Here is a 14,463-nt window from a genome sequence, read left to right on the forward strand (position 1 = left end):
CTCTGTAGACCAGGCTGGCCTCGAACTCACAGAGATCTGCCTGCCTCTGCCTCCCGAGTGCTGGGATTAAAGGTGTGCGCCACCACCGCCCGGCCCTAAAACTCTTCCTTCTGTGAGTTTACCCTAGTCATAATGTTTTCTTACAGCAACAGAAGATTACTAATACAGGCCTTAAGCATGGTTTATTGCCATTTTAACATTCATATCTGAAACATCTCTTTATAGAAGCAGTGTTATCTCTGCGTCTGCAGCCTTTACAGAAAATGTTATTAATTGTGCTGGAATTCATGATACTAAGCTGACAAGAAATTTAAGCAGACTCTAGGATGAACAATCCTTTTCTTACCCAGAGTGCTGTCTCAGTCCCTGGACAGGTCTGATACCTAGGAATTTGTTAGACTTGCAAATTTTAAATTTTAAACCCTGTCTTAAAATTATTGAATACAGTAAGGATGAAATACAGATTTTGTTGTTGTTTCCTTTTCTAGAATGCCTCCTTCAAATTATTTTTCAGCTACTCTCAGTGAGGCTTTTGTCACTAGAGCCCGGACTGGCTGACTTGGGGAGCATTGAGTCAAGGGGCAGTGGACTCAGACTAATTCCAGGAATCTTGTATCTGTAGCTCTGCAGTAGTTATGTTTTCCTCCCCACCTTGGCTTCTGGAGTCTTCTGTTATATTGCAAATGTAGTAGCTTTTGTTGTTGTGACAAAATAAATACCTGAGAAAAAGTGCCTTATGAAGGATTTGTTTTGGATTTTAGTTTGAGAGTTTAGTACATCATGGTGGGAAGGGTGTGGCAGGAGCATGAGGTGGCTGGTTATATTCCATCTGCTACCAGGAAATAGAGATGAAAGCTAGTACTCAGTTTGCTTTTTCCTTTTAATTAGGCCCAGGACCTCAGTTCAACAGAATGATGCCATCCACAATCAGGTGAATCTTCTTTTCTAGTCAAATCTTAGAAACACCTTTGTTTTCCTGGTGACTCTGAATCTTGTTGACAGTGAATCTGAACCATCACAGCATCTTTGCAGTCTACCACAAATTTATATTTAGATTCAGATGCGGGACTAAGAGGTGGCTCAGGGGGTAGAGGTACTCGACACCAAGCCTGATGACTTGATTTCAATCCCTGGAACCCACATGACGGAAATAGCCAACACCCACAAGTTATTTTCATTTCCACACACGTTAAGTAAATAAAATATAATAAATTAAGAATAGATTTATATTGATACTATGTCTTCCTACTTTTCCCTTAAGTTTGTATCAGCTTGTGCTCTGAGTTACATGACCAGATGCTTAACCTACAGTCTTGAAATCCAGAGCAGGGCATGGTGCCAGGCAAGAGGGTTCAGAATCATGGCACATGCCAGATGCTATGAGAATTTTCATGAGGACATTTTTTGAAGGTTTGGCCTGCCTTGGCTGACTTTTTGGTGTCTTCAAATATTTTTTTTAAGTGATTTTGTTAAATTTTTGTAGACGGTTTTATAAGAAAGAATGAAGAAGAAACAAAATCCCTTCAGAGGCTTGTGACTCTAGGTCCAAAGAACCAGAGATAGGTCTCCAAACTCCTATATCTCACAAAGGCTTATTTTTTCATGGTTTGAGGGTATTGCCCATCATGAGGGAAAACATGGTTACAGGTGCATTTTGCAAGTAGGAGCTTACTTGGGCAGAAAACAAAGAATACTGTATTCAACTCAGCAGACTTCTTCTTTTTTGTACGTTATTAATCTGTGCTCCAGCCCATGATATGGTGCCCTTTACATTCAGGTTAGGTATTCAGTTAATCTTCAGGAAAGGTTGTTGCAAACACAACCAGAGATATACTTCACTGATGCCATAGTCCTTTCTCTTTGTTCATATAGTCTCTTGCACCTGCAGTGACTACCCAGGCCTTGTACACTCTTCATTAATGTTTGTTTTCTCTTCTTTTTCCTTTCTTTTTCTCCTCATCTTAGAGAGACTCGTGTTTCCAGAGGCCTATGCACTGGTCCACTCCAGTGGGTGTAGAACAGGCATTGGTATAGGAAAGGAATGTTAAAGTGACATCTGCAAACTACAGTGCCGTGGTTCTGTAGATCTGGCATGTTGTGTCCTGCATACAGAGTTAAAGTAATATTTCACAACAGTCTGGGGGCCACTCCCTTTGGGGCCATTTTCTTTCAAACCATGACACCACCTTTCATGGGCTCTTTTTACATTAGCTCCTATGTGCTTCCAATTTCAACATCATTGGTTCCTTGTTTAGGAAATCAGGGATTGAATTTTACAGTCTTTTGTAGAAAGTTGCAGAATTGTTGCTCTGAGTATTTTCTGCTCTGGATCTTAACAAACACCCTTAATTGTATAAAATGCTTTGGCTCAGAGGACTGAAATGAATCCGTACTACTTCACTCTCATGGTCCCCATTCCTTGGGTGAGAGGATCGAATTCCTACCTTCCACTTCTATTTAAAGAGAAGTTTTCTTAACTTCTCAGAGGATCAAGCCCCACACCTTCGGCATGAGTTGAAGTATCTCTGCCTCCCACATTCCAGGACTGTGGCCACTCCAATTCTGCTCTTTGTGAGCTGTGAACTTCTTGTGTCCTAGTTCTTTTGTGTTCTCTACTGCTAGTTCTTTATACAAACATAGAAGCATACAGCAAGTACACTTTAAGTGACAATAGACATTACTAAGTGTCATCATCTCTCAGAGCTCTTTATGTTGATGGTGTTACTTAATTTTCAAAATAATTATGAAGTCTATGTGCCGTTTTTTTCTTGAGACAGGTCAGACTGACCTCAAGTCCATAATCATCTCTCAGCTGATTTCCTGTGCTGAAGTTACAGCCTATGCCACCAGAGGCCATTGATAGATGCTAATGAATTTAGCTACTGAGAAAACTAAGTTATTGGAAACTTTTTACCAAAGGAGTCAATGTCACTCAATTCCTGTGTTGTAGAATTGGGGTCCAGTAGTTCTTGAACCAGTTGCTGAATGTACCTTTGAGTTTTAAGGTGGTGGGACAAGAGATGATTTGGGCTTTGGTTTCACATGACTTTTCTACTTTCACAGAGTTTAATCTTATAGGTCTTCATCTTTCTAAATCTCAGCAATGTTGGTATTAGTATCTTAACAGTTTGTTAGGGGTTAAAGATTCTAAAATGTAGACATACTGTACTATGTAGAGTGCTGGGTTGGGATTGAGTCCTTCATGCCTGATCATGGTCTGTCACTCCCATTCCCTTGACTAGCACATGGTCATAGTACCAATGATGGATTTCACTAACATTTCATGGGTGTATCTCATCTTGACCTCATCTTTATTATTTTGTTGCTTCCTCTTGCTGAACCTCTCTTTCCTTTCAAATAGTCTCCCTTGTCCTTGAATGTCTTATTTTAAATATAGATTCTGTCTGAGAGGAAGTGTAGTATTTTCCTTCCCTTAATCTGGTGTGTTTTGCTTTATAGGATAGTTTCCAGTTCTATCCTTTTTCTGTTTCTCTATATGGTGAATAAATTTTTGTGTATCTGAAATTCTTTTCTGTCCAGAAGCGCTTCTTAAGATGTTAAGCAGCCTTACTAGGACTAAGGCTACTTTGCCTTTTGGCTCCACCCAGTTCAACATAGCTGAGGTCCATTCAGTGCCTCTGAGAGCCATTCTCTTCACCCTAGATGCAGGGTCGGGTTGCAGCAGGTCTGTGTTGCCATTAAGCAAGTTATAGCATTCTGCTTACAAACTTGATTTAAATGCTCCATAGCCAGACCTCCTGAAAGAGTCAAGAGTTTGTGCTGTGGCCATTTCAAAGCTGCGTGCTATTAATTAATTAATTAGTTAATTAATTAATTTTCCTGCTACCACTGAATCAGAAAAACCTCTCAAAGGAGCCACAACGTTAAGCTGTGCTTAACTCCATTCTTTTGTGTCCAGAATTCCTTTCCAAGCTTTCTCAGGCTTAACCTGAATACAGCTTCTTTATTAACCAATAAAAGCAACACTTATACAGAAGGACTTAACACACCACTACACTAAGCAGTTTTCATTTTTGTGAACATATTTTCAGAATTCTTTCATTTTGAAAATTCTGTAGACAATGACTTAAATTTTGTCCATGCTGAAGCTCCTTCTCAACACCATTCTGCCTTTTGTCTTTATGAGTTAGACCCTCTAAAATAATACACATTTGAACTTTTATAGTATCTATTCTTTTGGCTTATTTTACTTAGCAGTATGTCCTTAAGGTTCATACACGTGACAATCTTGGTTCTCAAATTAATTGGATTAAGAAATTTTATCAGGCGGCTGGGTATGGTGGCCCATGCCTTTAATCCCAGCACTCCAGAAGCAAATGAATCCAAGGCCAGCTTAGTCTGCATAGTAAGTTCCAGGCCAGGCAGAGCTACTTAGTGAGACCCTATCTCCATTTAAAAAAGGAAGGAAGGAAGGAAGGAAGGAAGGAAGGAAGGAAGGAAGGAAGGAAGGAAGAAATGCTTACAGTTATTGAACCTGCCTCGAGTATATTTGTGAGGGCATTTTCAGAAGTAGGTGTTGGTCTCTGGCATTTTGACCTGTAATGAAATGAGTTTGTTATTATACCATTCATCTCGTAATTGTTGAGAGTAAGCATTTTAAAGACAATTACTGATCTAATGGATAGGAATATTAAAAAAATATTTTTGGTAAGAGTTGCATTTTCATGCCTATTTTATATTTAAATCTTGTTTAATTTAGCAATTTATTTTCTAGTGGTTCTGGCGTATGCTGGAATCCCAGCTGCCTGGATAGTTGTGCTGTGGTGGGAGGGGTTTTGACGCTGAGCTTGGGGCTTGAACCTCTTGAAGGGTGGAAGCAGCCTGTGTTTGTTCTCTTCTCTCTTATCCCTTTGGTTTTCATTATTATTCATTTGTCCTCTGTAGGAAAATGAAGCCTGGGAAGGGCCTATTTCCTGTCTCTTCTCTGGAATCCTTATGTTACAGGTGATGACATCTGTGAATTCTGCCTTCTTTCTGAGAGTTTGGTGCCTTTGAATATCCCTATTAGAATGCTGGCTATTAGTTTGATAATAGGTGAGCTGCCCAGTTTCTCTCTTCAGTTGTTAGTGTGCCACAGGGCTTGTAATCGTATATGTGTAGTTGGAAGTATTGAGAAAACTGCCATAAACTTTTCTGCCATCTGGGGAAAAACAAATATTGGGGCTACAGTACCTGGGTGTGCTGTACATTCCCCAGAGGTTAGGGTGGTGGTAATAGGATGATAATATCTGCCTCTTTGGGTTGTTAATGAAAACCAAGTGAACAGACATTTTAAAAGTGCTCTGAGCAAGGTCTAACACATAGCAAGTGGTAACTTGGTACTTAGGTTTGTGTTGTGGCTGACTGGCATGCAGTTAGTGCTGGGTATAGGATGAGTGTTAGAAGTGTCCTTGTTTTACAGACACTGAAACTGAGATTCCAGCTGGTCTGGTGATGATTTATCCTTTGTTTCACAGGTAGTTACCATGAATTCAGTGCCTTCTCCAACTTCTTACAGTGTGACAGAAAAGAGAGATACAACAGCTCTTATAAACCTGGCAGGGAGGCGAACAGTGGTCTTACCAGCACTTTTGGGAGTTTGTTTTACTAGGAGGCTTATTGTCTATGCTCAAAAGGTATTTGGCCCTTTATCCATTAACAGAGCTATAATGTTTGTCAAGCTATAATTTTCTAAGAAAATTGTCTTATATAGTAGAAGCAATGAGACACAGTGAGATAAATAATAATTAATATTTTTTTTTTGTTGTTTGTTTTTCAAGACAGGATTTCCCTTCTGTTAACAGCTCTAGCTGCCTGGAACTCACTTTGTAGACAAGGCTGTTCTGTAATTTATGGAGATTCGCCTGCCTCTGCCTTCCAGAGTGCTGGGATTAAAGGTGTGCGTTACCACCCGGCTGATAATTGGCAATCTTAACAGATATTAGCTTAGTATGAGATTCTTAGCATTGGAAAGTTGTCATATATTATAAATACTAGATGCAGGTTGGAAGTGTTGCATTTATTTAAATGTTTAATTCCTTATGCAGACATAGGGAGGGTCATAGACTTCAAAATATATACATGTGTAGTATGAATACTATTTTTCCTAGATATTCCTCTAGTCAGCTCTCAGAAGAGCATTTATTTCTCTTTTTGCTCCCAAAAGTATTCTGATGTGTTTGTGGGTAAGACTAACAAAACCGCTGCAACATTTAAGAAATGTGGCAGCCAATTTCTTTCTTTATTTTTTTAAAAGATTGATTGATTGATTTATCTAGTTATTATACAGTGTTCTGTCTGTATGTTTGCCTGCATGCCGGAAGAGGGCATCAGATCTTATTATAGGTGGGTATGAGCTACCATGTGGTTGCTAAGAATTGAACTCAGGACCTCTGGAAGAGCAGGCAATGCTCTTAACCTCTGAGTCATCTCTCCAGCCCATGGCAACCAGTTTCTTATTTTTATAACATTTTTTGACATTTATAAGCAATTCATTTGTTAAAAAGTTTACTTTGGGCTAGAGAGATGGTGCAGTGGTTAAGAACACATACTGTTTTTGTAGACCTGAGTTTAGTTCCCAGCACCCATATCATATGGCTCACAACTGTCCATAACTCTACCTCCAGGGGATCTGTTATCTTCTGGTGTGTGTGAAAACCTGCACACAATTAAAAATAACGAATCTTTAAAAAATAGTTCATTCCCAGTGACTTGCAGGCCAGGGTGGACATTTGTGCACAGCATTTGGAAGGTTCTAGAGTTACCTTTCTGCATACTGATCTTGCTCATAGCATTTGTTTACTAGCCTGATGTGTTTTCATTCTGATTTTGCAGTTGGTTCTTCAGCAGTGGGAGTTTAGAAGAAATATTAGAGCACTGTTCCTGTGGTTTATTATATAGCTGGGATATTGACAGTCTGCATCTTTTCCTCTATGTTGCTTTTTCTCTTTCACATTCACTCTGTAACTGTTAAGCCTCTGACTAGAGGGACCTGAAGGTGACATGGTATCCAGGATGGAGACAGGATGTATCATTACTGTATATATATATACCTTTTCTGTGGTCTGGGAGAGAAAACACAAATTTCTTCTGCCATCGTCTTGTTGCCTGGTTTCCACACTTCTGTGGTAGCTACTATTGTAAGATGCTGGAGATTGTGCTAGAATAGACACTTTTGCCTTCTGTCACAGAGTTTACATGTAGTGGGGGCAGCTAGGCAGTAAGTGATGTATAAGTAAACTATGTGAGGAAATGCAGTAGGAAAGTAGATAGGCCATATAGTTTCAGATGTAGTGCTCAGGACACTTTGAGTAGGCACCATTAGAGCAACCCTTGACAGGGAAGGGGCATGACTGTAATAACTGAGGAAATATTCCACATGGAGAGACAGCAGGAAGGTCAATGCAGTGGTTGCGCTAAGGAGAACAATGGATAAGTGTGAGATGAGGGTAATACACAGGGTTTTGCAGACTCTGCTAAGTATGTTGGTGCCTATCTTGGGAAAATTAGGGAATTATTGATGAGATTCAAACAGAGGAGTGAATGACATGCTTGCTTTTTTGAGAGCATCAGCAACTGCTGGGTTTAAGTTATAACCCAAGGAAGCAGGTTGGAGGCTGTAGCTATAATCTTGCAGGAGCTTTGGCCAGAATGTGGACAGTAGCCATTGAGAAGTACATAGACACTGATGTTCTGAAGGTAGTGAATAAGAGTTTCTGACAGATCACTTTGAAGCAAGAAGGCAGGAGTGACTAGGGATGAGAGTTTGGGGTTTCTACACATAGTACTTTCTTTCTTGTAAATTTTAGTTGAATGTGTTTACTTGTGAAGTAGTACTTATTAGAGTTGCATTTAATATGCTAATACTAAATATTTAATTGGAACATCACAGATTTTTTAATGGATTCTGATCCTTTAGATTTCTCTATAGTCTATATCTGTTCTTTTAAAAAGATGTTACTTGGTTAGGACACCCCCTCCCCCCCCCACACACACATACAGGGTTTCACCATGTAGCCTTGGCTGCACTGAAACTCACTTTGTAGACCAGGATATTCTTGAACTCACAGATATCTGCATCTCTCTGCCTCCCAAGTGCTGAGATTAAAGGGTATGCTACCACTGCCTGGTGTGGGTTATGGATTTAAAAACATACTTTGTTTTTAATATTTAACAGGTACCATACAAAAGTAATTATATGCTTCCCCACCCTACCTCCCACCCCTGGCAAGCTGCTTGACCCCTTTGAATCCTCAAAATGAGGAAGTTATCTGTTTGGAATTGTCTCATAGACTAAGGCTTTTATTTCAACTATAACTATAGGTTTTTGTTTGTTTTTGATACAGGATATTTCTGTGTAGACCAAGCTGATCTCAAACTCAGATTCTTCTGCCTCTGCCTCCTGAGTATTGGGATTATAGGTTTATAGCTCTATGCCTATCTATAACTACAGTTTTTAGAAAAGGTTCAGGTAGTCCTTTTGATTGCTGTTGGCACCCTCCCCCCTCCTTTCCAGCTATCATCTGGCGCCGTGGCTTCTCAGTGGGCCAGTGGTCCTTTCTTCCTATTCCCTTCTCTTAGGATTGTACTTGTCTCCTCTACCACCAGTGCCTTAGCTCCAGCCCCTCTTTATTCTGCTCTGAGAGTCCTGAGCCAGTTATTAAATTGGGCTAAAAAATGATTCCTGGATTAGGTGGGTGGTGGCTCAGAGTCCTTGGATCACAGCTGAACATGAGGACCCTCCCTCCTGGCAGGGCCTTGCCTCTAGTGTCCTTGTTCTCATGATGGAAGCTGTGCAGTAGTCGTGCTTTAGCTCAGTAGGTGTCTTGAACAGTTAGGTGCAGTAGGAGTAGCTTGTGGTGGTGGTGCTGCTGCTGCTGCTGCTGCTGCTGCTGCTGCTGCTGCTGCTGCTGCTGCTGCTGCTACTGCTGCTACTGCTGCTACTGCTGCTTCTGATTTCTGAAAGTTATGAGTTTCCAGTATACTCACACTTGGCTTGGATGACTTTTAGTGCAGCTTTTTGGTGATTGCTCATGTTCAGCTCCAAGGCATGCTTATGTGATGAGGCAGAACTTAGTATGTTTGCTTTTTCTAGGATGGCAATAGTCCTCCATGACCCTGCCTCCTCTGTAGTGGCCTAGGATATCCTTTTTGGTCTGATGGCTCTGTTTGCTAGCTTCTTCTGTTCTTCCAGCCTGCTTGCAATGTTTTTCTGCAGTTCTTTCTTCTTAGTATTGCCTAGGGTCATAGTTCATGCCTGGGAATAAGTGTTTTCAGGGGAGCTCAGGAATGGCCGCTAGAGCTCTGGCAGCTGTTAGACTCTGAGTGGAGCTCAGGGTCAAGAACATCTATTATTACAGGTAGAAGGAAACTGTCTTGGACATTGCTGGGTACAAACATGCTTATTGTTTTAAGTATTTGTTCAGCTCCTATTTTCAGAAGTTAATAAATTAATAGAAAAACTTTGGACATTTACATGTAAGGCCAGTGCTTGAGTTCGGCTTAGTTTGTGGGGTTGTATGACTAAAGGGTCATTTATATACTAGACAAACTAGAACTGTGGAGCTTCAGTGTGTAGTACATATACTTTAAGGGCAACTTCTTACCTGCTGTCCTTATGCTCACATGGAATGTATTCAGATAGCTTAATTTTTGTCATGATCTTGACTCTCAGTCTGAATCGAAAAAGCAAGTAGTTTTGTGTTTTTTAAAAAAGTTGCTGATGCGGATTGTAAAAGTAGTTCCTGTCCTACTCAGGTATGAGTTAGTTTTCATCTTTTGAGGCTAAAAAAAGAAATCATACTTGAAGCCAGAAAAAGGGATCTTGTATCCCTCATTAATCTTTAAGCATATTTTAAAATAAGTTGGCTACCTTAAATTCTAGTTTATGTTTTTTAGATAGTCTATACGTATTTATAGGTATATTGAGAAAATATCAATGAAGGAAAATTTTACCTTTGAGGTATTTGGGCTCATATGGGTTGCCTCCACATTTGATTTTTGCTTTGAGCATAATATTTTTTCAAAACTTATTTTATCAAGTTAATTATTTTTAGTTTAAGACTAGAATTAGGCTGGTAAAGTGCCAAAGGCATGATTCTGAAGACAGGAATTGTTTAGGAACTATCTATGGACAGTTGATCTGGGTCAGACTGGATTTGCAGCTTACTCAGTTTTAAGAGTCCACTGTCATTTTGTAAACAGAAGTCTGCCAGATGAAGTGAACAGAAGGGCGGGATTAGCATATTCATAAGGTGCTGGCTCCAGGACTTCTTTTCTCCTCCTCTTTCTCCCTCTCCCTCTCCCTCTCCCTGAATGAATCTAGAAACACAGAACCATAGGGTCGCATGACTAGCTGGTTTTATTCTGTTCAGTGGCTTAATCTGGCCAGGATGGTCTGTGTTTCAGATTGCGGAAGAAGATTCGGTAACTGAGAGGCCACCGTGGAGCTGCTGGAAACTGTTACAGAAGGAGCACCTCTCAAACCGTGCTTCAGGCTCTGAAAAGGAGCACAGGGGAAGCTTACTTAGTCTTGCTTTGGATCCAAGCAAATGCTGTCGGAGCGATGAACTGGGACTTTGTGTGCGGACTCCTGGCTTGATCTTGATAGGATTGGGTGTATGTTGTTGGAGCGGGCAGGCCAAGAGGCCCTGAGACCTACAGGTGCTGTCTGTATGGAGAAAAGCGGCTGTAGTCCATTTCCAGTGTGTTGGGCTAAAGGTATAACAACTTAAAGATCTGTTTAGTGTGTGCTTATGTCAGTTCATGCTTTTGTACTAAAAAACAGCAAGATAATAGTTCTTTTAGAACTTAGAGTTACAATTACATTTGAGGAAAAAAAAGATGTGGTATAGGTTTACAGCTGGTGCATAAAACCAGTTAGGCGACTTTGGAAGGAGAAAATGAAACGTTTGTATGGAAATAATCTTAAGCGATCTAAATCATTTTTCTGTGCTTGTCCTGTGTGCCATTTATTTTTGCCTTTTCATTTTACTCAGGACACTTATCTCTTCTGTGCCATAGAGGCTTTTAAAGAACAAAATGATTAGTTTTAACTATAGGATAAGAGGAGAAAAGGGTATTGTGGGCTTAGTTGTTTTAAAGTGGATTTCCTTTATTGTCTATATGCCTTGTATATTTAGCTTGAAGCTCTTGTTATTTTGAGAATATTACCACAGGTCAAAAATACTGTGAGTGAAGAATTTTCTACTTCAGTGTGAGAATTTGTTTTTATGCAGAAATATAAATATGAAGTAGGGCATCTTCATTCCAGCATTCAAGCTAGCATTTAGAAAGCATAGTTAAGTTAAAGAAGCTGTAAAAATTTGTGCATAACTCAAGACAGACAAATTCAACTAGAAATTGTTTTGCTTAGCATAGTGGTGAATATTTAAGCCATTAACATACTTAATAATTTCATAAAAATATTGTCACTATGTGAAGAGTGTCTTTAGGTACTGTGTTAATCTATTTAGGAAGGCTTTCAAAAGGAGGAACCTACACTTGGGCAAGAGCTGCACTTTGATGAATAAATTACAGGCTTATTCAGTTTAAATTTTAGGCTAAAGATATTAATATTAGTATCTCTAGATTAGGATGTGTTAGGATCACACTTCCGTTTTCCAGATTGTTTTTCATTGGTTGAGTTGTCTCTATTGCTTATTCGTTCCTTTTTAGGCTTTTGCACCAAAGCCTGCAATATTTGAACTGTTTTAGTATCTGAATAAAGTCCCCATCACTTTTATCATACATAGGTACTCAGAGTAAAGACTTCATCCAGTTAAATTGAAGCTCTTAAATTTTAAAGGACATTGACCTCTTACTGCTGTAGTTTTGTGGCATGAGGACTATGTAATGCAAATGAGCATAATTGAGGCAGAGCTCAGCCTTTCTGAAGCATTTGTAGGTTGTGTCCAGAATGCTATCTCTATAATATGATGGTGCTGAGCATCAGTAGTAAAGCCCTCCAGACTGTAGCTAGCCAAGAGCTAAAGACCTAGACCAATGGGATGTTAGCAACTGGATTTTCTACTTACATACCTACATTGGCCTTAGAAATGAGAACTTTTAACAGAAAAAAGATAGTAGTGTTTTAGCTCAGCACAAAGAAATTGATCAAAGCAACATGCTTTTCAAGTGTTTGCAGACTAATTAGAGAAATACAAATAGCTGATTTTTTAACTTAAAATGTACCTTTTGGTAGATGACAGACTGGATGAGGGGAGCAGAGCTTTTAAAGCAGTGGATGGGAAATAGGACACATCAAGGGGCACAGTGGGCCCCATCTCTATGTGCAGCGCCAACAGCCTTCTCCTCTCTTGGATAGTCTGGTGGTTCAAGTGGAGGAGCTTGTCACCTTGTCCTCTTCAATTGAGCATATGCTTTTGCAGTGATTGTCCAGTGCAGCTGTCTTTAAATTTCCTCTCTGACTGCTTGTTTTACTTTCTCTCCTGAGACACCTGTCCCCATTCATGTTAATACTGTTCATGATAAGCACAACGATGCTAGTTGTTAGTAATTAGCTGACTTGGTTATTTCAAGTGTAACAGTTAAAGTATGTAGACAAAGTTAAAACCTCAGAGCCAAAGAATATACAAATCTCAGCCTGCAAATGGACATACTAAACCGTGTATTTGTTTCAACTAGTCACATTAACCTCAAAACACATAGCAGTGTCCTAGTTTTAAAAAGACATAAGATTCTTACCAGGACAGGCTAAAAATAGTAGAACAGACCTATATTTGTATACTTTGAAGTGGATCTTCAAGGTACCCTTACTTAATACTTGGGGGTCTATTCTTTAATAGTTAGTATATTGTTTAATTTGGTGTGAAGAATCACCCAAGAAGATTATGTTTAAAAATATTTAAGAAAGGTATGTACCCACATTGTGATTTTCTAGGCATAATTAAGAATACTAAGAGAAAATATTCTCAGAACATTTGGTTGCAAAGTGTTGGGTTGGGAAAACTCTACTTCTGGGGTTTTCTAATTATCAGTTATACATTGTTCCATCATTTTGGGGAAAAAAAGACTGCAAATATCATAGTGATAGTTTGGTTTTTAGGAAAAAGTATGTTTTCTGGTTTCTTTAATTTTTCTCCTCTTCTGACTTATGCAGTTGAAGTCACACTTACTCTGCATTCAAATTTTAAATTTTATCTGTTTATCCATCTATCCATCTGTGCAGTACATCTTCCCTTCTCTGTTATACTAAAATGGCAGTGCTTCTTGGGACTCTTAGCTGTCCTGAATCTTCCCCATCTTAGTATACATTGGGCTCCCATGCACTTATTCATGCTTTAGATCCAGAATGCTTCTTTGACTTTCCCTTCCATGCACAATAAGTTCATAATTTTATTCTGATTGTTCTATATACAGTGTATGTCTTGAGTTAATCGATTTATGTCTCTGTTATGTCTGCTCTTGCTGTGTCCATACATGTTTGTTCATCCTTCACATACCTGTTGGAATAATTTTGTAAAAACAGAAATCTGATATTTTCATGATGTTTTTTCAGTGACTTACTAGATTTGGATCAAGCACCACATTCTTACTGTGCCCCACAGATCTCACTTTATCCTTTCTCTCTTGTATTCTCCATCTCTGAGCTATTGTCTTGCTCATTAGCAGTGTAATCACGTTGGTTTTGCACATTGGGAAAGCTCCCTCTCAGACCTTCTGTATATGCTGATGCCACCAGTAGAACCGCCCTTCCATTCAGTGACTCCCCTAGTCCTATTTACCATAAGGATACCCCTTAAATGAGTTCTCATCCCTCAACCTAGCCAGATCCTCTCCAGGGTTCCTACCAGAGCTTGCACTTCTTTGGCACATTATATACTGTGATAAATCATTTCACAGTTACCTTGTCTGATTTCTGTCTCCCTTAGTAGACTTAACATCGTCTGGGATAATGTGAGATTTTTTTTTCTGCCCAGTAAATACTAGGCAAAAAGGGTGTTATTTTAGTATTTGTTAATGTATTCTGTATAGAATAAGTTTTATTTTAAGGGCTCTTCAAAAGCTAACATTCCTTTGCTTATATTATATTGTATTTGGATGAACCTAGTTTTAATACTTGTCAAATTGACTGCTCTAATTTTGCTGTATTTGTGTATGGTTTTCTTCTGAAAATAAAAGTGTATGTGTAGAATTTAGCATAGCAGCCTGTAGAGTTGGTAGCTGATGGATGTATGCATGTATATGGCATGGCTTTGTTCTTCAGTTACTGTGAGTTCTTTTATACTTATCTGAGTATTTCACTAAATATTTCTCATGATTCTTTTCTACGTTATCTTTGTTAGCATTTTCTCTTTTTTTTTTGTGGGGGGTGTTCAAGACATGGTTTCTCTGTGTTAAGAGCTCATGTTGTCCTGGAACTCACAGATATCTACCTGCCTCTGCCTCACAAGTGCTGGGATTAAAGGTGTGTGTGACTACTGCCTCGCAGCATTTTCTAAA

The 14,463-nt window shown here is 39.2% G+C and overlaps 1 protein-coding gene across 1 annotated transcript in view; it reads left to right on the forward strand.

Moving 5' to 3' along the window:
* Positions 1 to 14,463, forward strand: part of Ptk2 (protein tyrosine kinase 2) — a 190,499-nt gene that overhangs the window by 12,262 nt on the left and 163,774 nt on the right. The window lies entirely within an intron of this gene.

Source organism: Microtus ochrogaster, chromosome 15, assembly GCF_000317375.1.
Source record: "Microtus ochrogaster isolate Prairie Vole_2 chromosome 15, MicOch1.0, whole genome shotgun sequence".
Lineage (NCBI taxonomy): Eukaryota > Metazoa > Chordata > Mammalia > Rodentia > Cricetidae > Microtus > Microtus ochrogaster.